Source organism: Tursiops truncatus, chromosome 12, assembly GCF_011762595.2.
Source record: "Tursiops truncatus isolate mTurTru1 chromosome 12, mTurTru1.mat.Y, whole genome shotgun sequence".
NCBI lineage: Eukaryota > Metazoa > Chordata > Mammalia > Artiodactyla > Delphinidae > Tursiops > Tursiops truncatus.
In genome coordinates this window covers 80,380,392-80,404,399 of record NC_047045.1, presented here as the reverse complement: position 1 = coordinate 80,404,399, position 24,008 = coordinate 80,380,392, and the positions used below count along the sequence as shown (strand labels likewise).

Sequence of the window (24,008 nt, the reverse complement as noted above, 5' to 3'; positions counted from 1 at the left end):
CCTCTCCCCTGCACCAGCTTCACGTTCAGATTGTAGAAATGTGGCTGTAACAACTCCAGGCACCACAACCAGACAGGACTGTACTCAGAGGAAAAGGACTATCTTTCCTAGTGTTGTCATTTTAAGATTGAGAAGTGCTCCAGAACCTCTGGCAGACCAGAACCAGGTCTCTTGCTTATCCCTACAGCAGTCACCGATGGTGAGTGGGACCTGCAGGACTGGCTGAAACAGATCAGGACTTACCCCTGTGCGGGGGATGGATCGCCTTCCCCACAGCACATGCAGACGGGGAGGGTATCTAAACAAAACCCCAATTCCATGACGAAGGGAAGAAAGGATGTTAGAAATGCACTCAACAGGGTCGGCTAGTTATCAATCTGGGATACGTGCTGGTTGTTGCCAAGAGAAAACCCCACTAGCTTCACCCACATGCACCTATAAAACCAGCAGCAGCAGCTTGGACAGGAGGCCACAGGGCAAACGAGGGGGTAAGAGAAGAGATGCGGACTTTCGATCAGCAGGTGCAGACTTAGGTCCCAAGACGTCTGCTTAACAGTTACGTGACCGTGGGCAAACCCCCAACCTCAGCTTTCTCATAAAATAAAAAAATACATGCTTGACATAATGTGCAAGGTTACTGTGAAGACCAGATAAAACGGTAGATGTGGAAAAAGGCTTTATAAAAACAATGATTATAACTAAAACTTGTAAAAAGTCACAAGCCACCGAGAAAAACTCCTCCAAAAAAAAAAAAAAGTTGTCTGTCTGGCCAGACTGAAGCAGGTATAATCTACTAATGGATCTCTGCTTTAAAAATTACATTTCTATTGATTTACTTGTGACTTGGTTGGAGGCTTTCCAACATGATCTACCGACTCTCTCTGAGTTGAGGTGGAACAGAACAACTCTACAGAAACTGCCTTAGGGGTCCGTAGGAAGCCAACCCAGGGTCCTCTTCACTTCTGCGTTGATCCCTCCTCCTCAGGCACGCACAGCAGTCATATTCTCACTGCCTTCTAAATCGAAAGGCGGCGGGGGGGGGGGGGGGGGGGAGTTTACAAGCCAGAAAAGGCTAAGGAAACCTAAGTGTTTTCAGTTAGGAGAGGGGAGACGGATTTGAATGCACAAGTAGAAGCCAGTGGTTACCCAGGAGACAGCTCAGCCCAACTCACGTGAACATGTGTGAGTCGCGATGCCTATAGATAATAAGTGCAGAGGCATCTAAGGCCTCCCTGCTAACGCTATTTCTGTCAGGCAGTGTGGGCATGGAGCCACCCAACATGGCTTGTGTTCTACCTAATCTCCCACCTGCCCGCCCCACCTCTTCATTCATCTGTCTCCACTTACCGTGGGGTAGAGATGGGCAAGCGAGCCACAGAGAGGCTCAAACCCATCTAAAGAGTAAGATACGCGTTCACCTACGCCAACCACATTTTTTTCTCATTAGATACATCCCCCTTCATTTGGGCAATAAAGTTAGAAGACTGGCCGTGCCTAGTACTGTGATTCTAGAGGGTGAAAGCAGTGATATTCTGGGCTTACTTTGACGTCTAGGAACTTAAAACGCTTCCTCACGGTGAGGGTGCCTTTCTCTCCGAGACTTAAAAATCAACAACGTATGATTTTCCACTCCAGTCCAGGCAGAAGAACCAGGTAACAGTGTGAGAGCAAAGACATGTTAGGGAATTACAATGCAGGGAAAACGGAGGCAGCAACTGGCAGTCTGGACAGTTTGAGAGGTATTTCTCTGCCCAAGTTCCCCGTGGTCGCACACATGCAGAACAGCGCCACTCCCAAGACACACGCTTCCAAGGGGCAGGTGTGTCTAACAAGACCGATGATCAAGAATATTTTCTGTCTAAATCATGTGTATGTATGAAAGAATTCTGTAAACCATAAAGCTGCCATGTCCCACACCAGTGCAGTGTCTCGAGCTCAGCTTCTCCCCAGAGCACGTTGCCATGTGTGGTCCTGCCTCTTCAAAACCCACCCCATTTAATGCAATGTAGTGCCCTGAGGAAGGACATCAGTGAAACTGGTGCAATCAGAAGTAAGTCTAGAGTTTAGTTAATGACAACGTATCAATGTTAATTTCTTAGTCTTGACAAATGTTCTATAGTTTTGTAGGATAACATTAGAGGGAGCTGGGTCGGAGGAACTCTCTGTACCGAGTATCTTTGTACCTTCTGTAAATCCAAAACTATTCTAAGATACGAAGCTTATTTTAAAAAGTTTAAAACACCTGTCTGCTTAAAAAAGAAAAAAAAAAGAAGGGGAAAAAAACACACTGCATGGGAAAAGACTTTCTAAGCAAACCATCAGAGTAGAAACTACGGAAAAAAAATTGGAAGACTTGACTACATAGAAAATTTAAACTTTTATACATAAAATATGCCATGAACAGAGTTGGAGTTGAAAGGCAACCAAGAAACTGGGAAAATATTTATAATATACATGCAAGAAAAGGGGTTGATATACATAACACAGCAAACTTCATATATTTTTTAATTTTTAAAAAAAGGCCACATGCCTAGGTACTCCATCTGCTACAACTGCTTTCACACATATCAAATCTGTATGTCCAAACTCCAATTCAGTCCCTTTAAACCACGTTTCTTCCCATTCCACCCACTGCCTCTGACAGCCCCCCACACCTGAGGGCTCTGCTAGAGAAAGCAGAGCTTCAGTGCAGCCTTCCCCACAGCGGCTAACCCTGTTCAATTTGTTGGACCACTCCTAACCAAAGTCTCCTTCTAGAATCTAGGACTCTTTTCTTCTTTATGAGCGCAATATGTCAAGCTTACCTACTTGGTGCCCACAATACTGAAAACAGGTCAAACCACAACCAGAAGCGGGAATCCTGAGAAAAGACTAAGGTGTGCGAAGACCTCGCAGTTCAAAACCAGATTCAAATTTCAGCACCAGCCAATCAGAAAAAAAGGAAGCAGAAAAGCACTCACCACAGGTGGGCAGTCGCCTCCCACCTGGAGCCCCATTTACCTGGATTTCTAGAGAGACTCATCTATTCAGAGAAAAAGCACCTTCTTAAAATAAAATACAGTTACAACTAACTCAGCAGTTTATATTAGAGCCAACCAATCTTAGTAATTTTTTGGTTGTTGTTATTTCTGTGCTTTTAAATTTAGAAGGGGACCAGAGAATCTGAAGAATATACTTCTTTCAAGGTGTCTCCATATATGTAGAGTTTATGTCAGTTAGAATTATACTAAGAATTAATATTAGTCATATTATATTAAAATTAAGAAGCAAAAAGAACATTGAAGTTCCATACATAAAACAATATAGAAGTCAAAAGAGAAAATATTTTTCACACAGAATAGTGTGACCATGATTAAAACCACTAGCTAAAAATTCAGGAGCTAGAAGTTTGCACCCCAGCTGATTACATTCTTCCATTAACCTTAGGCAGACTTTCTGTTGCCCTACTTACCTGGAGTTTCCTATGCTACAAGACAGTAGTTCATGTCTTAAAATAACTCTAAGTACTTAAGACAGTACTTAAGGCCAAGTAGACACAAAACAAAGAATAGAATTAAACCCAATCTTAATTTCTTGAAGCTCATTCATGATCTAATTTGTGAATAACTCCAGACTCCCCAGCAGGCTTCCTTCCTCAGACATCTCACCTTGGGTCCACCTTACTGCTCATTAGCACCAAAGGAGATTTAACTTAAACCAATTGTGCTCGTCATTAACTATCTAGTAAAAGGTTTGAAGCAACTGGCTTATATTGACCTCCGGTGATTACTGGTATAGTTCACGTGACAGTGCCTACCTCTCTCCCACAAGTTTCAGCTGTCTTACATACACCAGAGAAATAGCTCAATTCCCCAAACCCAAATACACGCACATCCTTCTATGTCACATGAAAGAGAAAAACTTCACCATCTGAACACGGGTGAAGGACAGCCAAGGAGATTCCATTTCTATGACCATTGATCATCAGAGATCACTGTTGTTTGCAAATCACAGACAGCAAAGAAAGGGAAGACAATGGGATATCCCAAGGCTCTCAGAATTAAAAACAATACACCATTTCTGAACCATGGGTTAATCCTGAGACTTCTCTACTTATTTACAATAAACTTATTACATTAAATTCATAGGAGACTGATGTCAAAGCACCTCATAAACATTATTGCTCCTATGAATACCTCTGTGAAGAAAAGCATTTGTAGCCTAGGAGGGACCTACAATGGTACTTAATGTTTCTCTATCCCATTTCTTGCACATAAATACACATAAGTACAAGTCCTATTCACTGTACTGTATCACGAAATTTTTCAAAACAACGTTAATTAGTTGATCAAAAACTTAAATAAATCTATTCCATACAGCAATGTAATTGTGCAGCTTGTTACTGGTCCAGAAAAGATTTGGTGCTGATTAGTTCAAATTAAAGGTTGACATAATTAGATAAAACTGAATTATGGTGATAACTTGTGGACTTCATATATCAGCACTTTGTTCTCCAATGATAACAGAGACCTGGCTGTCGTAGCTGTAAGAATGGTGAGGAGGAAGCAGATGCAAAATCAAACACAAACAGGACGCCATAAATCCACAAAGGCTGGGAAGTGATGCTCCAGTTAGCTATGACGGATGGATTGTGGGCGGGACCCCGATCCCACGCTACTTAATTTATCCCCAAGTCCCTCAAAATCAAAGCTGGGTGAGGAAACAGAACAATGTGTGTGCCACTTTCATTCTCACTCTGTCATAGTATTAAAAATTACTACTGTTGGAATAAAATAAGCAAACTGTGAGCTTTCTTTTACTGAGTTGCTGTATTTTATTCCAAGCATTTCAAATATTACAGAATTTATTTCATCATTCAGATATCAGAAAATTCTGAAAAGTTAACTTCCTACAAAGGAAACACAGACTGGGTTTCTCATTTCCTGGGAAAAGACGGCAAGCACAAAAACAAAAAGGGTTCCAACTATTTGTAGGCACTGGAAAATGTGACCTGGGTTTAGCCATATTCATCCACCTAGCTGTCCCCATGATCCAACCTCCTTACACTTCTTTCTTTCAGGTAAGTTAAATCCAGGAATGACTTTTTGAAGGCATTCTTGTGTAATATGACAGATATTAATACATATACTTCCTGATGATTTAACACAGCAGTAACTATGGCCACCTGAAATGTCAGCTCTGGTGTCCAGGGTTTTCATCCACAGCATCAGGCTAACTTCTTATCACGCATGTTTTGATATTCTAACCACTGGAGCTGAATTTGTCCATCTGGGTTGTGGCTAAGAGGACTGTCTGAAGCTTAAGAAACTGATTCACATGTGAAGATAATCCTGTATACTCTCAGCACATGATAACATCACTACTGATCAGCTTTTCTGGAATATTAAAACTGTCCCAGTACTAACCGGCCTGTCCTCATGGAGGACCTCTGGCACTCTGACACAATGCCATGTGTTTCCCCAGGACAGTATCATATACTCTTAAAAGCCAAAGATGAAGGAAAGGTTCATAGGGGGACAACAACATGGTACTCAAAGTATGTTCTACACAAGACTCTTCACTTCTCTTGCCAGAGACTGAAAATTACACACACACACACACACACACACACACACACACACACACACACACCAGGTGTAACTGCCTCCAAAATTTAAACTAATCTTCCCTTGCTGATTGCAAGAAACTGGTCAAAGAAACATTCAGTTAGGATGAAAAAATTCTGAACCCAGTGATATTTGTCTCTATCAAAGGAGAATCTGAAAACACTGAGCAAGTTTTAGAAAGTAGATACCAAAGAGCCTGTAGAACCAAGTGTCCCACACAGTAACTAGCTTGGGATCAACAGGTGAGACTTAAGAGGAAAGGTTGAGACTGTCATAAAAATTATTCACGAAAAAGGCCAACTTCTTAGCCTTAACCAGACACGAACAGATCTGATACAAGAAAAACTATAACCCAGTGGTTCTACTATGCCCATTCCAAACTGGGAGAAAATGTCCAAGTATTCAGACTACCAAAAAAGACACAGCAGAAATAATTGTAACAACATAATAACTTATATTATGCATTTCCAAATCCTTCCACATCCATTAAGGTCTAAATTAAGTCTTCAATTTTTAAAAAGTGAGAAACTGTAAATCTTAAGTTGTAGTGTGTTCTCAAAGCTCTTTCACATCCATTTTGACTCTAATTGTGCTTTTGATTAGAAATAATACCAGTGAGAAAGATGTTCAAGTGAGTCTGTATTATCTGCACAGCACCTCTGCACACCTACAGAATAATTTTCTACACTCTACAGCCTACTACGCCATTACTAGGAGGCTTTCCATAAACACTACTTTTCCATTCTATCCTTAAAATACTTTCTCTCAAAGGTGGGTATCCTTGTCACCACATAAGCACAAAGACTTCTATTTCTACTTACTGACATCAGAGAAATATATTTGATTCTGAATTAACCACATTTAAAGGGAAAATGGCATAATTTTTACAATCCAAGAATAATCCAAAATTGTAATTTTGGATTATTTGACCCATTTTCTATGAAAGCCAGAAATCAAATAGAGTTGACCCACTGGTATAGGTCCTAACATGCCCAAAACAGAAGTTAAAAGGAAAAGAAAGCCCAAGTTTATCAGAGTGTGTAGTAATTTATGGAGATGCAGTAATTAATTCAATGTTTATGAGCAAAGAATGTTATTTAATTTTAACTGAATGTGTAGTGGGCATCTATCGCCTTGTCTTCCTGGAATGTCTTCCCTTTCTTTAGTTAAAAGCACCCCAACTCACCTTGTGATTCCTCCATTCTATATCTTTGTGGGACTGTCAACTGAGAGCAATCCTACACACACACACACACACACACACACACACACAAACACACACACACACACACACACACACACACACACACACACACACACACACACATACAGCCAAAGGGCAAATTACCTAACAAGGCCAATCACAGTCTCTCCCCAGGAAAACTAAATCTTTCAACACAAGAATGAAATCAGTGGGTGCTGTCTTCAAGACCACGGCACCTGAAACAGACTGCCCATTAGGCAGTTCCTGAAGCCTAGCTCCTCGAAGGTCTGATTCTTGGCCTGCAAAGCCTAGTCGTTCAGCATTTTCTATGCCTATATTATATGTAATTGCTATGCCTACAGTTCTGTAACCTCTCTTTTTCACTCAATAATATATAATGGGCCTCCTTCCAGATTGGTTAATATAGATTTATATCATTATTTTCAATGGCTGTATGCAAAGAAGGTACCCTAATCTATTTAATCAATTCCTTACTTAAGGTTATTTACTAAATAACCGTATACAGTAAATAGTTCTTTACTGTATACATATACCTTTGTTAACTTTTCCTACTATTTTTTAGGATAAGTTCCTAAATGTGGGTTTGCTGGGTTAAAGGTTATGCAAATTTTACGTTTTGACACATAATAGTAGCTATTTAGAATAAGTGCATTGGACTTCCCTGGTGGCGTAGTGGTTAGGAATCTGCCTGCCAATGCAGGGGACATGGGTTCTATCCCTGCTCCGGGAAGATCCCACATGCCATGGAGCAACTAAGCTCGCGAGCCACAACTACTAAGCCTGTGCCCTAGAGCCCGCGAGCCACAACTACTGAAGCCCGCGCGCTCTAGGGCCCGCGGGCCACAACTACTGAGACCCGCGCACCTGGAGCCCGTGCTCCACAGCAAGAGGGGCCACCATAATGAAAGTCCCGCATGGCTCAATGAAGAGTGGTCCCTGCTCACCGCAACTAGAGAGAGCCCACATGCAGCAACGAAGACCCAACACAGCCAAATTAAAAAAATTTTTTTTAAAGATTAGAATAAGTGCATCAATTTACACCTCTACTGAGACCAAAGAGTATACATGTCCCTTCATCTTCACCAGCACTGGGAATTACTATCATCCTTATTCCCACTCCAAATTAGGAAATGCCCAAATATTAAGACTACCAAGAGAATGGATACCCAAAGTAATCATAATAACATAATACTTTATATCAAGCTTTACCAAATTGTTTCACATCTAGTAAGGTCCAAATTGAGTTTAAATTACATTGCCAATATAATCATTGAAATATGGTGTCTTAGTTGGCTCAGGCTGCCATTAAAAAATACCACAGTCTGGGGTGGCTTAAACAACAGAAATTTATTTCTCACCATTCTGGAGGCTGAAAACTCCAAGATTAAGATGGCAACAAGGCAGATTTCTTTTGTGACCTCTCATCTTGGCTTGTAAGTGGTTGCCATCTAGCTATGTGCTCACATGACCCCTTCTTTGTGCATGGTGAGGGGCAGGGAGGGAAGTGTTTTGGAAGGGGTTGGAGAGCTCTCTGTTGTCTGTCTCTTCTGATGAGGGTACTAATCCCATCATGAAGGCTCCACCCTACCCCTAATTACCTCCCTAAGGCCCCATCTCCAAATACCAACACACTGGGGGATAGGGCTTCAACATAAGAATTTGGGGGAGAGACATTTGGTTCATAACAAATGGTATCTTATTTTTGCTTTTAATTTCATTTCTTCAATTACTAGTAAAGTTGAATATTTTAATATATTTATTGGTCATTTACTTTCTCTTTTATTTTTCTTTTAAAAATGGTCTGTCCTGACTCCAAACCTGGAACAGGAAGGCTACAGGATGAGCCTGGAACATCTTGTCACACCAGAAAGCAAGGAAGCTACTACAGGCTACTAGAGCTGTGTCATAAGGACTCAGAGCCAAACTGAATAAGTCTATCTGCCCAAAGATATGGCAATTTGAGCATCAAAAGGACAATAATTGAAATGGACTGAAACGCATCATATATGCTAAAACAGAGAAGTTCATAAAGATCCTCAAAAAGAAAAAAAAAAAAAAGGAAAGAAAAGACCCTAGCTCCATTACCATTGGAAGATAGCAGGGAACCAACTCATGATTTTGGAGAGTGGCAAATACAGGGAAATAATCAAACATTGCTACACAATGTACGTATACCTCAGGGTGAGTCCTTCATGCTCTTCCATACAGCAAAATATACCACCATTATAACATTAGCTGAGGAAAAAACATCATCTGCATCAGCTGCAAATTTCAGAAAGATGTACCATATGTCACTATCCACGTGGAAGGGAAATTAAAGGACCCAGAAAGGATATAACATACATATTAGTTTCATCCCCCATGGTTCCCATATTTTTAAAAGGTACTGTGCATTCTGCTGGCGGGAATGTAAATTGATACAGCCACTATGGAGAACAGTATGGAGCTTCCTTAAAAAACTAAAAATAGAATTACCATATGACCCAGCAATCCCACTACTGGGCATATACCCTGAGAAAACCGTAATTCAAAAAGAGTCATGTACCACAATGTTCATTGCAGCTCTGTTTACAATAGCCAGGACATGGAAGCACTAAGTGTCCATCAACAGATGAATGGATAAAGAAGATGTGGTATATATATATACAATGGAATATTACTCAGCCATAAAAAGGAACGAAATTGGGTCATTTGTAGAGATGTGGATGGACACAGAGACTGTCATACAGAGTGAAGTAAGTCAGAAAGAGAAAAACAAATATCGTATATTAAGACATACATGGGAAGCTAGAAAAATGGTACAGATGAACCAGTTTGCAAGGCAGAAATAGAGACAGAGATGTAGAGAACAAACGTATGGACACCAAGGGGGGAAAGTTGGGGCGGGTGGGGGCGGGGGATGAATTGGGAGACTGGGGTTGACATATATACACTGATATGTATAAAATAGATAACTAATAAGAAACTGCTGTATAAAAAATAAATAAATAAAATTTTTAAAAAGGTACTGTGCATTAAAAAATAAAATTAAATAAAATTTTAAAACAACTAATTTGATTTTCTGTTTTAATTAAACAAATCATAGTTAAATAATTTCCAGTGAGAGCTCTTGATCATCATGAGATTATCTCAGTTGCTAACACTTAGTATGTTAAAATTTAGAACCTTTATAAACAAAATGTAATGTATACATACAATGGAATATTATTCAGCCTTAAAAAGGAAGCAAATTCTGAAACATGCTACAACATGGATGAACCTTGAAAACATGCAAAGTGAAATAAGCCAGTCACAAAAGGACAAATACTGTATGATCCTACTTATATGAGGGACCTAAAGTAGTCAAATTCATGGAGATAGAAAGTAGAAAGCAGAAAGGTGGTGGTCAGGAGTGTGTGGGGGGGGAGGAGGACAGAATGGGAAGTTATTGTTTAATGGATACAAAGTTTCAATTCAGGAACATGAAAAGGTTCTGGAGATGGATGGTGGTGACGGTTGCGTAACAATGTGAATGCACTTAATGTCACTGAACTGTACACTTAAAAATGGTTAACATGGTAAATTTTACGTTATGTATATTTTATCATAAAAAACTTAGTATTTTAATATGTTAAAATTTAGTTGACTAAATTAACATTATCCCAACCAAACTAAAAGAAATTCGACATTTCAATTACATATTCCCTGCAGTCTCACTAAGGAGAGATGTACAATTTGGGAAAAGCTTTTGGTAATACTGAAAATACTTCACAGGGTAGGAACCAATAGAAACCAATGCAGTAACTAAATCAAGACATTTCATAACAGAAGTTTTACTCAATTTTTTTTTTTTTCTTTGCCATATGCGGGCCTCTCACTGTTGTGGCCTCTCCCGTTGCGGAGCACAGACTCCGGACACGCAGGCTCAGTGGCCGTGGCTCATGGGCCCAGCCGCTCCACGGCATGTGGGATCTTCCCAGACCAGGGCACGAACCCGTGTCCCCTGCATCAACAGGCGGACTCTCAACCACTGCGCCACCAGAGAAGCCCTTACTCAATTTTTTAATGCATTTGATGAATCACATGCATAGTTGGGTCACTCAATCTATCTTCAATCTTTCTCCATCCACAGAAGAGAACAGGAAAGAGATCATTGATACTGTAAATGCAGTGAAACAGATGAAGAACAATGTCCTAGCTTAGTCCTGCACATGGAAAGCACTGAAGGAAGGCTGCTGTCTCTTTATTGTTCTTTCATCACTGGGGATCTCAGCATCAATGTTGGATGGTTCAATATAAAACAGGTTTCATGAACCACATATCCTTTTATGGCTTAAAAAAGTTTTTTTCCATGCAGGGTTTTGGTGGGGAAAATGTAAATGATCAAACTACCACTCATATAGCTCCATATGAAAACTAGAAAGTTCAATATGATACACACATCTTTCCTAAATGAAAAGTTGGTTTTAAAATAAACAGTAGAAAATACATTACTATTTCTCGGGCACAGGAAGTTAACTTGGGCTTTCTATTCTTCTCCCATGTCATAAAGCTTCACTGTGTTAAAAAAATTTTCCCTATATGATCCCTCTAACTCAGTGCCAGATACTTCCAACTCTAGAGGTCAACAACACCTCCCCCCATCACAGGAAAACACTGCTACTTTCACAGCCCTTACTAAAATAGAGCACTTAAAATTCTCCAAAGAAATTCACATCCTCTAGCAACCCTCTCACACAAATTAAGTCCTATGCTTAAACACTAGATTTAGCTATTCACAATTTATTCATATACTCATTTCCACAACAGTAAACTATCAAGAAATAGAAAGGGACGGCTGAGTTCCTCCCAATCTGAGCGTGGCTATCATTGTACAATGTTGAGATCAGCTTCCAAACTGCCCCACCAGATCACCAGGAGTCCAGGCAGTTGCCTCTGGTTTGCAGCGTGGCTATGTGCAAGGAGCCCTGTCACTTTCCATCCATCACAACCCCAAATCCCAGCAATCAGTGCTGCAGGGCCTGGGGATGAGCATCCTCCAGGACCATAGCACCATTCCCTGTGGCCTTCCCTGCAGGAACTAAACTCCAAGAAATGCAAACCTGAGACACAGACAGAGAGGCACAAAGAAAGGGACTCCCAAATGTTTTTTTACATTCTTCAAAACTTTAGAAATAAATTATTTTCCCTGTGCTTTTTTAAGAATCTGCCTACTGGGTATCCTTAAGGTGCTGCTAAACTACTGCAAAATACAAAGAGGAGGACAATCCCCGAATAGAGAAATCCAGGGCAGAGCTCCCTGTAAGGGGAGCTGACTGTCCACCAGGGGAGAAGTGTTAGAAGACTTTCTGATCACCATGGCAATTTAGCAGGTAAGTCACATCCATCCCCGACAGAACTGTGTCACCCTTATTTCCTTCCACAAAGCTAGATGAACCTCACCTTTCCAACCTTAAAGTGGTGTGACAAGAAAAAGTAGACACCTCTCCCTACTAATTGCCCGAGCCGGTCAAACTTCAGACGCAGCATCATGCACTTTGTTTTTAAGCAGAGAGAAAAGAGGAAGGGTTGGCATTCTGAGCGGAATCCCCGTGATTTGCCAGAGGAAACAGCACAGACCAAACAGCAGAAGCGCCAGCATTTCCATGCAGCTGCCACGACAGGTGACCGGGCCGCTTTGCAGACACCCCGCTCGGTCGGGGGTAACACGGAGGTGGGGCGGCAGGAAGGCCAGGCGGGAGGGGGACAGCCTGGAGGACGAGAAGGTGGGCAGAGGCCGGGAGGGAAATCCACTCCATCCAGACGCCGGGGAGGAAGAGGAGGAGCACAGTTTCCCCCGGGAAACCGTTTTTTCTGTCTCCACAATTAAGCTGGTTTTCTGTCTCCACAATTAAGGCGTTTTCGGTCTCCACAATTAAGAAAAAAAAAATGGCTCCAAGCCAAACGCCTCCTGATTTACACACAGACACACATACACTCACGCGCGCGCGCGCACACCAAGCTCCTCTATCGCCCCATTTTCTTAGACACTGAAACAAAAGACTAAAACCGCTAAACGGCAGCGAGCGCCGCCCGGAGCCGGGTGTCGGCCACCGTCTCCCCACCGCGCCCTCGGGAAAGCCCACCCGAGGGGGCCGCCCGCCGCCCCCCGCCCAAGCCCCGGCCGGGGGCCGCCCGGCGCACCCCCGCCCGCGCCCGGCAGAGGGGCCTGGCCGGGGCTGGGGGCTCGAGCGCCCGCCCCGAGAGGACAGGCGCCCGGCCCGGCTCCGGAGGGCGCTCCGCCCGGCGGTCGGGCCCGCCACCTCCTCCACGGGAGGGCGGCAGCGCCCGGGCCGGGACGGCGGTGACAAGAGCCCAGCTCCCGCCTCACCTTCGGGCGCCGGTGGCGGCGGCCCCGCGCTCCTCCGCGCCTCTCTGCCTCCGCCTCCAGCAGCCCCACGCCGCCGCCGCCGCCGCCGCCGCCTCCCCCAGTGTCTCCGCGGAGTCTCCGCCTCCCTCAGCCGCCGCCGCCGCCGCCGCCGCCGCTGGGCCCGGCTGTGCGCCACGTGATCGCGCCACGTGACCCGGCGCGGCTGGCAGGCGCCTCCCCAGCCAGCCTCGCGCCCTCGCGCCCCCGGGGACCCGCGTCCCGTCCGTTGACGCCAGCTGGCTCCGTTCTGGGGTCGCGGCCCCCGCCACCCTCGCCTCGCGCTCTGCCGCGGCCCGAGCTGCTGACGCGCTCGTCACCTGCTTGCTGCCACGCGCGAAACCCCCAACTAAACAGACCCTCCAGCCACTGCACACTCGCGAGCACTCCCTCAAAGCGCACACACAACCGCCGAACACCCACTCGCGCGCCCACCGGTTCTCACGCACGTGTCACACACGCGCACCCCGCAGTCTTCGTCCCTCGGGGCAACTACACAGCCTGGACAACAGTGAAAACAGTAACTAGTCCAGTCTGAACGCCACCCCCTTGAGGAATCCTTCCTACCCGGTAATGTAATGATTTGTGTGCGGTCCGAACTTAATTTGAGCCGGAAGTGGATATCACACTCTTGAAGTTGAAAGTCTGTAGAAAGCGCACGTTGCTTGTAGTGTGAACCACCGTATGTCTGCATGAAGACAGTCACTGAAGTGTCTTTGATGGTGATGATCTGATCTCAGATATATCGTATCTTTTTCAGTTGATCTTATGGGGAAAGGACTGGATAGCGTCATTTTAACTCACACAGAGGAACAAGAATTCACAGCCTTTTTCCCCCCATTAAATTGATGTCCTTCTAGGAATGGAAACTTTATGCATCCATCCTTCATTTTCCATCACGTACACAGAAATGACACTGCTGATTGTGTGACTGTTTATGTATGTGTATTTTTAAAAAAAATAGACAAGAGCAGCATCCTTTCTTTCTTGATCTGAGGCATAACATGCCCTATATATTTAAGTATAGCAGCTAATCTTTGCAAGTGTTCCACACTTTTTTCTGTTTTGCCTATTTGCCAAAATTTTCACATCAGCTTCGGCTTCAGAGTTAAGAATTCTGGCTTCCGTGAATTTCTGGTTGTCAGAAAGAAAATAAAAGAGTTGGACTAGAGTCTTTAAATCCTGAAATTACATACCTACAATTTCACAAACGTTGGCAAGTGCTGCCTAGATTGTTTTAATTTTTAAAAAGTTTTTAAACGATAATATTTGCCTCATTAACATATGCACATAAGTATAATGTGTTCAAGAGAAGTATTAATATGAGCATTATTTAATCGCATTTTATAACATCTCTAAAATTAATTTTGACACCTTTCAGAAGTAAAACTACATTCAAGTCTTAGAGTACCTTAACCATAAAAGATAATCCTCCCTCATTGCAATGTAATGAGTATTTTGCTTCAACTGCATTAACTGGGGTCAGCAATCAGGACCTGGAGCAAATTTTGAAAAATCTGACCCTGACTGTTAGACCTTAAATAGTTAGTAAACTGATGAAAGATGAAAATATGCAGTTGAAGAACTTTTCTTTTCTTTTCTTTTTTTTTTTTTTTTTGCGGCACGCAGGCCTCTCACTGTTGTGGCCTCTCACGTTGCGGAGCAACAGGCTCCGGACGCGCAGGCTCAGCGGCCAGGGCTCACGGGCACAGCCGCTGCACGGCATGTGGGATCCTCCCAGACCGGGGCACGAACCCGTGTCTCCTGCATCGGCAGGCGGACTCTCAACCACTGCGCCACCAGGGAAGCCCTGAAGAACTTTTCTTGACCTAACAAATGCAATGGATATAACAGCCTAAAAATGATTTAACAAATACCATTAAGACTGAACAATGTGGGTGTTCTTTCTTCTGCAAAATGAAAAAATATTAAATTTGAAACCACTCTTCTCCTAATACCATAGTTTTCCTTATGGCTCACATGTGCAAACTCTCTTTTATTCAAGCACTGTTTGGCACAAATGCAGCCAACTCTCAGCAAAACTGCAAAGGCTCTCAGGTCTGTCTTCCACCTCTGCAGTTTCCCACAGCGTGAGCGGTGGTGTGAATGGTCTCCGAAGCAACTATCTTCATTGAAGTCCTGCTTCTACCACTTAGGAACAAGTGATAACAAGAACAACATACCTAACACCACTTCTTCTTTTTCTTTTTTGTCTTTTTTTTTTTTTTTGCGGTACGCGGGCCTCTCACTGTTGTGGCCTCTCCCGTTGCGGAGCACAGGCTCTGGACGCGCAGGCTCAGTGGCCATGGCTCACGGGCCCAGCCGCTCCGCGGCATGTGGGATCTTCTCGGACCGGGGCACGAACCCGTGTCCCCTGCATCAACAGGCGGACTCTCAACCACTGCGCCACCAGGGAAGCCCCTAACACCACTTCTTTAACAGTACATTCAAATAACAATATCTACCTCACAGGGCTGCTGAAAGAATTAAATAAAATAATTTATGTAAAGCACTGAGTATAGTGCCTGATACATAATAGGTACTCAACCAAAAATAAGAGCTCCAGTGTATTAAATGCTTGCCACGAGCCAAATGCTGTGCCTTGCTGGTTCTTATTTTTACTATTCTTTCTGTTCCCTGTTACTCAGGGTGGGTGCCCTTCATCCCCCGCCGTACCACCACCAACCCCTTCCCTATTCCCTCTCTCTGCCTTTTCAGAAGGAAAATGGTTTCCTTAAGCCATTTTAACTTGAAGACTCATTTACAGAAATCTATTGAATCAGTTGTGAATCAGCATTTTAAGCTTAAAAAAAAAACCTTTCAAATTATGAAATAAAAATTGACTATAATTTAGAAATCTGAGGCAGCTGGGGGCCATTAAGAAGGCGATTTGGCAATGCGGACCCTACCACTGGCCTTTGAAACCCCCTGGTCCGACAATTCTAATTTTGTTGTGTTTAAAGTACATCGTTGTCTTGGGCAAACTTTTTTTTTTTTCTAGTGAGGTCCTAAAACTGCCTCACTCTTGAAGGAGGAGGAGTGAGTGGAGAGCAGCACCCCCACACACACAGCCTCTTCCAGGCTCAGTGTCAGGGCCATGACAGGCCAGCCACAGCCGGGAGGCCTCGGAGGTGAAGGTGCCAAGAGCGCAGAGAAGATGGAATCGTGGCCTCACCTGGGTCTGGCCAGGGGCAGCTGCGCGCACAGCTGGGGCGGGGCTGGAACCAGCTTGGTCTCAAACCTCACAAGGTTGGCTGCCCTCCAGGAAGCTGCTGGGGATGACAGTCGTGGAGCTGAGAGCCGAGGGCTGTCGGTTGGGACTGAAGATGATCAGGGTGTAAGTCTGGTAGCCAAAACATAATACAGCAGAAACGACTTTATTCCAATATCAAATGCCTTAAACACTTGCGTCTCAGCTGTTACTCTGTCGTATATAACCTGTTTGTTATATCTTCTTTTTGTCTTTGCTTTAGCCACCACATGGAGGAACTAGTTGGCACTTGGGAAGAACAGACATCATCACAAGGCCCAGGGTTATCATCCGTACCGTCACTTGGTGACTGGGTGAGCTTGGACGCATACTCCGCCTCTCCGATCTTCACTGCTCAGCCTGTAAAAGGGGGAGGGGGTGTTGGTCCCTGATCCTTCCCCACTCTAAAACTCTATGACTCTTTCAATGAGATTTGTTAATAGAGAGAAATGCATAGGACCCTTTCCTAACCTGTGGCTTCTCTATAGTTTGGAATATTCGTAACAACCCACTGTCAGGAGTATTTCATTTAACTTGGCCGTGCTAAGTGAAGGACAGGATGAACTGCGAGGGGGTGGGGGCTTGGCTGCACGCAATTGTAGACCTCGGTGGACTTGTTAAAGTATAAAGTGCCAAAATGAGTTTGCAAAGCGTAGACCTCCCCCCTAACATTTAGTTTCTCCATGTCAAATTCACCCAATTTACATTTCTTAAGCTAGGAAAGCTGTAGAAGAAGAAAGAAAGAGCATTTTAAAATCAAATTTCTGTCTCTACCCCATCCTCTCCTTTTCTGTCCCTCCTCCCTCACTCACCCTTTTCTTCCCTTGACCATGAATCCAAAATATACTTGGTCACCAGTATGAGGTCACGAACAGGACCAATGTTCAAGTATTTCTCCATTTTGCAGGCATCTACCATAAATTTTCTGAGGCTATAAGTACAGCAAACACGGTTGGACCAACCACCGTTCTCCCCTCTTGCTTGCTAACAAACACCAGTGTGTTAAGCTGTCCATGTCCTCCACTGACCAGTGCTCCCGGAAGCCTGGCCACTGCCCACCCCCATCCGGGTCTCAGCCACCGGTTCTCACAGTGGATCCCAGGCCAGCCACAGCAGCACCTGGGAATTGTTAGAAACACACATTCTTAGCCTCCACCTCAAACTTTCTGATGGAAACCCTCATGTTGGGGGCTGAGCATCCTGTGTTTTAACACACTCCACAGGTGATTCTGACCCACACGGAAGAATCACTGGTATAAACCAATCTTGACAATTCTATTCTCTTTTCTTAGAAATAGGCAAGTGATCCTGTTCTGGCCAATTAAACCCGAGTGATAGTCTGCAAGGGAAGCCTTTTGAAAACAGCTTTTTAGCTCCTAAAAAAAATATGAGGACATTTTCCCAGGCAAGTTGTGGGTCTGATTTCTTAATAATACTAAGATGTCATTTGCATTTTCACTCGCATTCCCTCATGAATATACATTGGTCTTATCCAGAGGTTACATGCTGTGCAATATCACAACAGATTGGGTGCAGAAGTAGATATGAGAACCCACTTGTTCTCTATTAAGAAAGACATTACAGGACTTCCCTGGTGGTGCAGTGGTTAAGAATCCGCCTGCTAGTGCAGGGGACACGGGTTCGATAAACTAATAAATATTTTTTAAAGTTTCTCAGTTTTAATTTATAAAATGGTAAACATCAATAGATATAACCCATATAATTATATTTTAAAAGCTCTTTGGGGCCCTTAATTCTTAAGAATGTAAAGGCTGAAGTCCTGAGAAAGTCCGAAGGCTGCCCCTTTGGGCGAGGATGCAGTGTCTGGGGCTGCTGCTGCCATCTTGTGACCACCAGAGGCGTCAGCTCACACAGCCAGGACGGCAGGGTAGCGAGAACTGGTCTGTGAGGCCACTTTGACCCTCTGAAGACCCAACCCTGGTGTGTATTCTACAGTCTTTCACTATCTTAAACTTCCTGTTCTCTGAGATGATAAATCCCCTTCTTGCTTAAGCAGTTTTAGGTTGGGTTTCCTCTTGCTAGCTGAAAAATCTTCCCAACCATTGTAATTTACATTTAGCTCTGAGGACCTCAGTGACGTTTACATCCATTTTGCTTATGTTTCCATAAACAAATCAGTGGCATTACTTACAAAATGAAGACAGTGAAGCCCCGAGACAAAAATTGAATAGAGAATAAAATGCGATAAAGTTGTCATTCATGAAAGTTAACGGAAATTATCAGCACTCTATATAGCCAAATCAGTGAAAATATACTAGAACCCACACACATTTAGGAAAATAAATCTCTGATTAAGACCATGTATTAAACCATTACAGTCTCTGTGTTGTAAAATCGATAACTTCTATGTAAATGCTAGCCATTTTCAGTTTAGCTCCGTAAAAGCTTAGATTTTGTAACTGATAATTCTGAGAATCAGAGACTCTGATGAAAGTGATGTTTACCAATAAGACCAATGAATACAAATATGAAGTCATACCTATATAATTAAGCATTGCTCCAAAGAGAATCACTTATTAGATACTCAATAACTTTTGTTATATAAAAAAAATTAGAAGGAGAGAAGCTCTGAAAGATTTAAGTATTTATGTACTGTTTAAGTACCAGGCTACAAAAGAGATGCATCCCAGCAACATTACATTGAAATAGGCAAGTGATCCCCATTGCTCACAGTGAAGTAACCTTACTCACACCTGAAAAATAATGCAAGAGTTTGGGATAGTGTCGCAGAGGTGGCTAGTTGTCTACCCTAAGATAAGGCTGTAACTAGGAAGTCTCTGCCTGGCCAGGGACAACATTTCCCAGAACCCCTCTCTACCTAATTGGGGCCATATGACTGCTGCTTGCCAATGGAATGTGAGAAGAAGTAACATGTGTCACTTCTGGCCTCAGCAGTTAAGAAATGGGTGTGCTTCTCCACCCTAACTCTTCCCCTGGCTGCCAGCTCAACACAAAGAACTTGAGGCCCCAGGAAACAAAGCCACCAGATGGAAAGGGCCTGGATTTCTGAATCACTCATGATGGAGAGCTGACTGCCAACAAGAAATACCTACGTGGGACTGCTAAAGGAGTACAAAATAAATTTCATTTTGTTAAGCTTCTGAAAACTGCAGCTAATGTTAACATAGATGCTCGGCTATCTTGAACTGTTGAAGCTCTAAGTAGACATCAGAAAATTTTTTTACTTTAGGAGGAAAAAGAGCAAGTCTCATGGTTTACTATTGTATCCCCATCTCCAGTGCCTAGAGTGGTAGCAGGTAGTGATTAAATATGTGATGATTAAATGAATGAACGAATGAATGAATGAACAAATTGATGGGTGGATGATGCATGAATAAATTGTGTTCATGTGAAAACTGTAATAGTTTGGAAAAAAATAACACTAAGTATTTGTGGGAAATGTTCACGTTAACTAGTATTTATTTCTGGATATTTTGAGTAAAGGAATAACTGGAGGTATTAAAGAATAAATAGACTGGGCAACCACTTGGCAGGGGTGTGAGATGTGATGGAGAAGGTTCAGCTTGGAAAGGTGATTGGACGATGAGTTTTATCTTGCTATTCTCTGATCTTTTAAATGAGTGATTAGATATATTAGTTAAAGATTCTGTATTTATCTGTTTTAATATGAGTACTATTTTAAGTCTTTTAATTATTATTTTAAGAAGTAAAAGTATACGAGATGAGAAATCATTATAAATTAAGTACATATAATTATAGGCAAGCTACCCTACAGGAAATCATTAGCTTCTGGAGTTCTGACCTTGCAATCTTAAACACATACAGTGACAATTATGACTATCAACTGGTATGACAGTAAGAAAAATGTTTGGTTTTGATATTAGTTTTAAGAAAAACTTTAACCTTTTTTTTTTTTTTTTTTTTTGGCCGTGTTGCACGGCTTGCAGGATCTCAGTTCCCCGACTAGGGGTTGAACCCTAGCCATGGACAGTGAAAGCCCGGAATCCTAACCACTAGGTCACCAGGGGACCCCCCCAAAAAACTTAAATCTTATATGAAAATTTTTAAAGGATGAGAGAAAAAAGATATACATTTTTAAAAAATATTTAGGCTGCGAAGTGTCTTAGTTGCGGCACACTGGATCTTCATTGCAGCATGTGGGATCTTTAGTTGCGGCATGTGGGCTTCTTAGTTGCGGCATGTGGACTCTTAGTTGCAGCATGCATGCGGGATCTAGTTCCCCGACCAGGGATCGAACCCAGGCCCCCTGCACTGGGAGCGTGGAGGCTTACCCACTGGACCACCAGGGAAGTCCTGAGAAAATATGCATTGACATTCATTTCTCTAAAGAAGAATTCTAAATATTAATTTTATTTGTCTTAATAAGGTTGAAAGATGGAATAGGTAGTTGGCTTGGAGAAATAAGAGAACACAAAGTCCACAGATTGGATAGTTTTCCTAGAAATTATTCTATTAAAATATATATATTTGTGATATGTAAATATGATCAATATAATATATATTCAATATAATTATAATAATTTAATATTATACATAGACACGCACATATATACATATATATATTTGTCTTAAATGGTACATACTTTCTGCTAACCTTCCAGAATCTCCTGAACAAAAGAAGAGATGCTGTGGAGAAGTAGACTTGTTGCTTAGCAACCTGAGATTATGGGACATGTCCTCTTTCATTGACTTGATTTTATTTTATTTTATTTTATTTATTTATTTTTCACGGTACGCGGGCCTCTCACTGTCGTGGCCTCTCCCGTTGTGGAGCACAGGCTCCGGACGCGCAGGCTCAGCGGCCATGGCTCACGGGCCCAGCCGCTCTGCGGCATGTGGGATCCTCCCGGACCGGGGCACGAACCCGTGTGCCCTGCATCAGCAGGCGGACCCCCAACCACTGCGCCACCAGGGAAGCCCCATTGACTTGACTTTAAATCAGGCTCTTCAAGGGCAACTATGAGATAAAACGACAAAAATGTAAGAACTCATAATGCTAGCATAGGGCAATGATCGTTAGGAACAAACTACCTATGTTGTCACCGTGTTAGGATATTGAGGTTAGTTTGGAAAATATTAATTTTACTCTGGAATACTCTCTCTTTTCCCTGTAGTGATTATACTTATTTAAAACGGCTCTTGCTAAAGTGGAACTATCTGAAGAGTTAGTTGAATATGTTAATTAGCTCAAATGTGTTGATTATTTCACAATGTATAGCTATATCAAATCATCAAATTGTACCCCATAAATACATACAACTTAATTATCAAATACACCTCAATAAAAACAAAAATATCACACTTCTAAAGACTATATAGGTTAAGAAGTCGAAATGAAATAGGAAAAATATTTTGAATTTAATAAAAATTAAAACACAACTATAAAAAATGGCTCTTGCTGATGAAGGCGTGTTTCTCCAGAATCTCTGTGTGGGGCTTTGTTTTTTGTTTTTGTTTTTTTTTAATAGTAAAGGGAGTGTGGAAACATAAGGATAAATTTGAGTTCTGAGGCCAAGAAAGCGTTTGTAAAATTTTCTATACAGTGGTCTTAAAGGAAGGAAATATATATAAGTATATATACTGTTTGAAATCCTCAAATGTAGATGTTTATTAAAGTAGGAAATAATGCTTTTTTGGCAAAACAAGATAATTGCACTATTTCTCTGGTAGAAATTAAATCTGAAATCCAAATCGAGTTCATTTATTCCAACGTACTGCTTCTAAGGAGAAAAAAAATTGTTTGCAGCAGTATTTTATTTCACTGACGTGACACAGGGAGCAAGGAAGGACAAATTCTAGGGCATGGAAGGTCTGGATCCTCAAAGCAGAGATAATACATGTCTGTGCTTTTAAAACTCTTGGTCAGGGCTCCTCCTACTGGAATAACTTATTCAGTACCATGATATCAGACTCCTGGTCAAGATTCAAATTTTTGTTTATTTATTTATTTATTATTTATTTTGGGCTGCACTGGGTCTTCGTTGCTGCGCGCGGGCTTTCTCTAGTTGCGTTAAGCAGGAGCTACTCTTCGTTGCGGTGCGTGGGCTTCTCATTGCGGTGGCTTCTCTTGTTGCGGAGCACGGGCTCCAGGCGCACGGGCTTCAGTAGTTGTGGCACGTGGGCTCATTAGTTGTGGCGCACGGGCTTAGTTGCTCCACAGCATGTGGGATCTTCCTGGACCAGGGCTCCAACCCATGACCACTGCATTGGCAGGCCGGTTCTTAACCACTGTACCACCAGGGAAGTCCTAAGATTCAAATTTTTAACAAACCTAACACAGTGTTGCATATTCAATAAGTCACAAATTTTTTTGTGTGTGGCAGGGAGAAAAATTTCACATTAAGTGCTGATTTAAAAGGTCCATATCACATCTTCCATTTACCCCATAGTTGATGTTTACATTGAGACTTTGGTTAACATTTACATGGGACTTATGACCTGTCTGGCAGTATTCTAAGTACTTAAATATAGGTATTCATTTAATTCTCACAACAACTATATGAGGGAGGACTGCTATCATCTTCATTTCATGGGTGAGGAAACTGAGATACATGGATGGCTCTATTTCCTAGGTAACTGATATTTTTCATGCTATTGGAAACGGCATTTCTAAAATTTCATTTTTCAATTTTTCATTGCTAGTATGTAAAAAAAGTTTTCTGTTTATTGATCTAGCATCCTATGACTTTGCTAAATTGTCTTTTTTTTAAGATTTCATAAGGTTTTCAACATACATAATCATGTTGTCTGTTAATACAACCGTTTTACTTATTCCTTTACAACCTGCATGCCTGTTATTTCTTTTTCTTACTAATTGCACCAGCTAGGATTTCCAGTATAATGTTGAGTAGGAATGGTACAAGTGGATATTCTTGCTTGTCCCCAATTTTAGAATGGAAGCATTCAGTCTTTGCTCTTATATGTCAATTGTAGTCATGTCAATAGATGCATTTATCAGGTTGAGGACATTCCCATATTCCCCTGGTTCGTAGAGAGTTTTTATCATGGATGAGTGTTAAATTTTATCAAATACTTTTTGACATATATTTGATGATCATATGGTTTTTCTCCTGCATTCTGCTAATGTAGTGAGTTATGAGTTACACTGATTGTGTTTCTTAGTTCCCCGACCAGGGATCAAACCTGGGCCCCAGCCGTGAAAGCGCCGAGTCCTAGCCACTGGACCACCAGAGAATTTCCAACACTAATAGATTTTCAAATGTTGTTCAATTGGTCATGATGTATTATTCTCGTTATATATTACTGGTTATATATATATATTTATTTATTTTATACATATATCATATGTATAAATATGCTTGTTTTATATTGTTAGATTCCACTGGGTAGTATTTTTAAAGGATTTTTGTGTCTATTCTCATGAAAGATTTTAATTGATCATTTTTGTGGTAATATTTGTCCTGGTTTGGTGTCAGGGTTATGTTAGCCTCATAAAATGAGATGGGAAGTGTTCTCTACTATTTTCTCAAAGAGTGTGTGTAAGAAGGGTGTTATTTATTCCTTAAATGTTTAATAGAA

At 42.1% G+C, this 24,008-nt stretch overlaps 1 protein-coding gene and 1 long non-coding RNA gene across 8 annotated transcripts in view; one reads left to right on the top strand and one right to left on the bottom strand.

Moving 5' to 3' along the window:
- Positions 1 to 13,318, bottom strand: part of TULP4 (TUB like protein 4) — a 228,503-nt gene extending 215,185 nt beyond the window's left edge. For 3 of the 6 annotated variants that reach the window (XM_033867908.2, XM_033867907.2, XM_033867909.2), the window contains exon 1: positions 13,181 to 13,291. The gene's annotated coding sequence lies outside the window, so the exon portion shown is untranslated. Of the gene's footprint in view, positions 1 to 13,180 lie in introns of all 6 variants that reach the window. The other 3 variants (XM_033867911.2, XM_033867906.2, XM_019951676.3) reach the window with 3 other exon arrangements.
- Positions 13,319 to 13,412: 94 nt separating this feature from the next.
- Positions 13,413 to 21,480, top strand: LOC141276051 (uncharacterized). Of its 2 annotated transcripts, none has more exons than XR_012324965.1 (3): positions 13,413 to 13,786; positions 16,690 to 16,780; positions 19,383 to 21,480. It is a non-coding gene; the product is annotated as an uncharacterized lncRNA (long non-coding RNA). The 2 variants fall into 2 exon arrangements; XR_012324966.1 differs by lacking the exon at positions 19,383 to 21,480 and adding an exon at positions 17,759 to 19,376.
- The last annotated feature ends 2,528 nt before the right edge of the window (positions 21,481 to 24,008 follow it).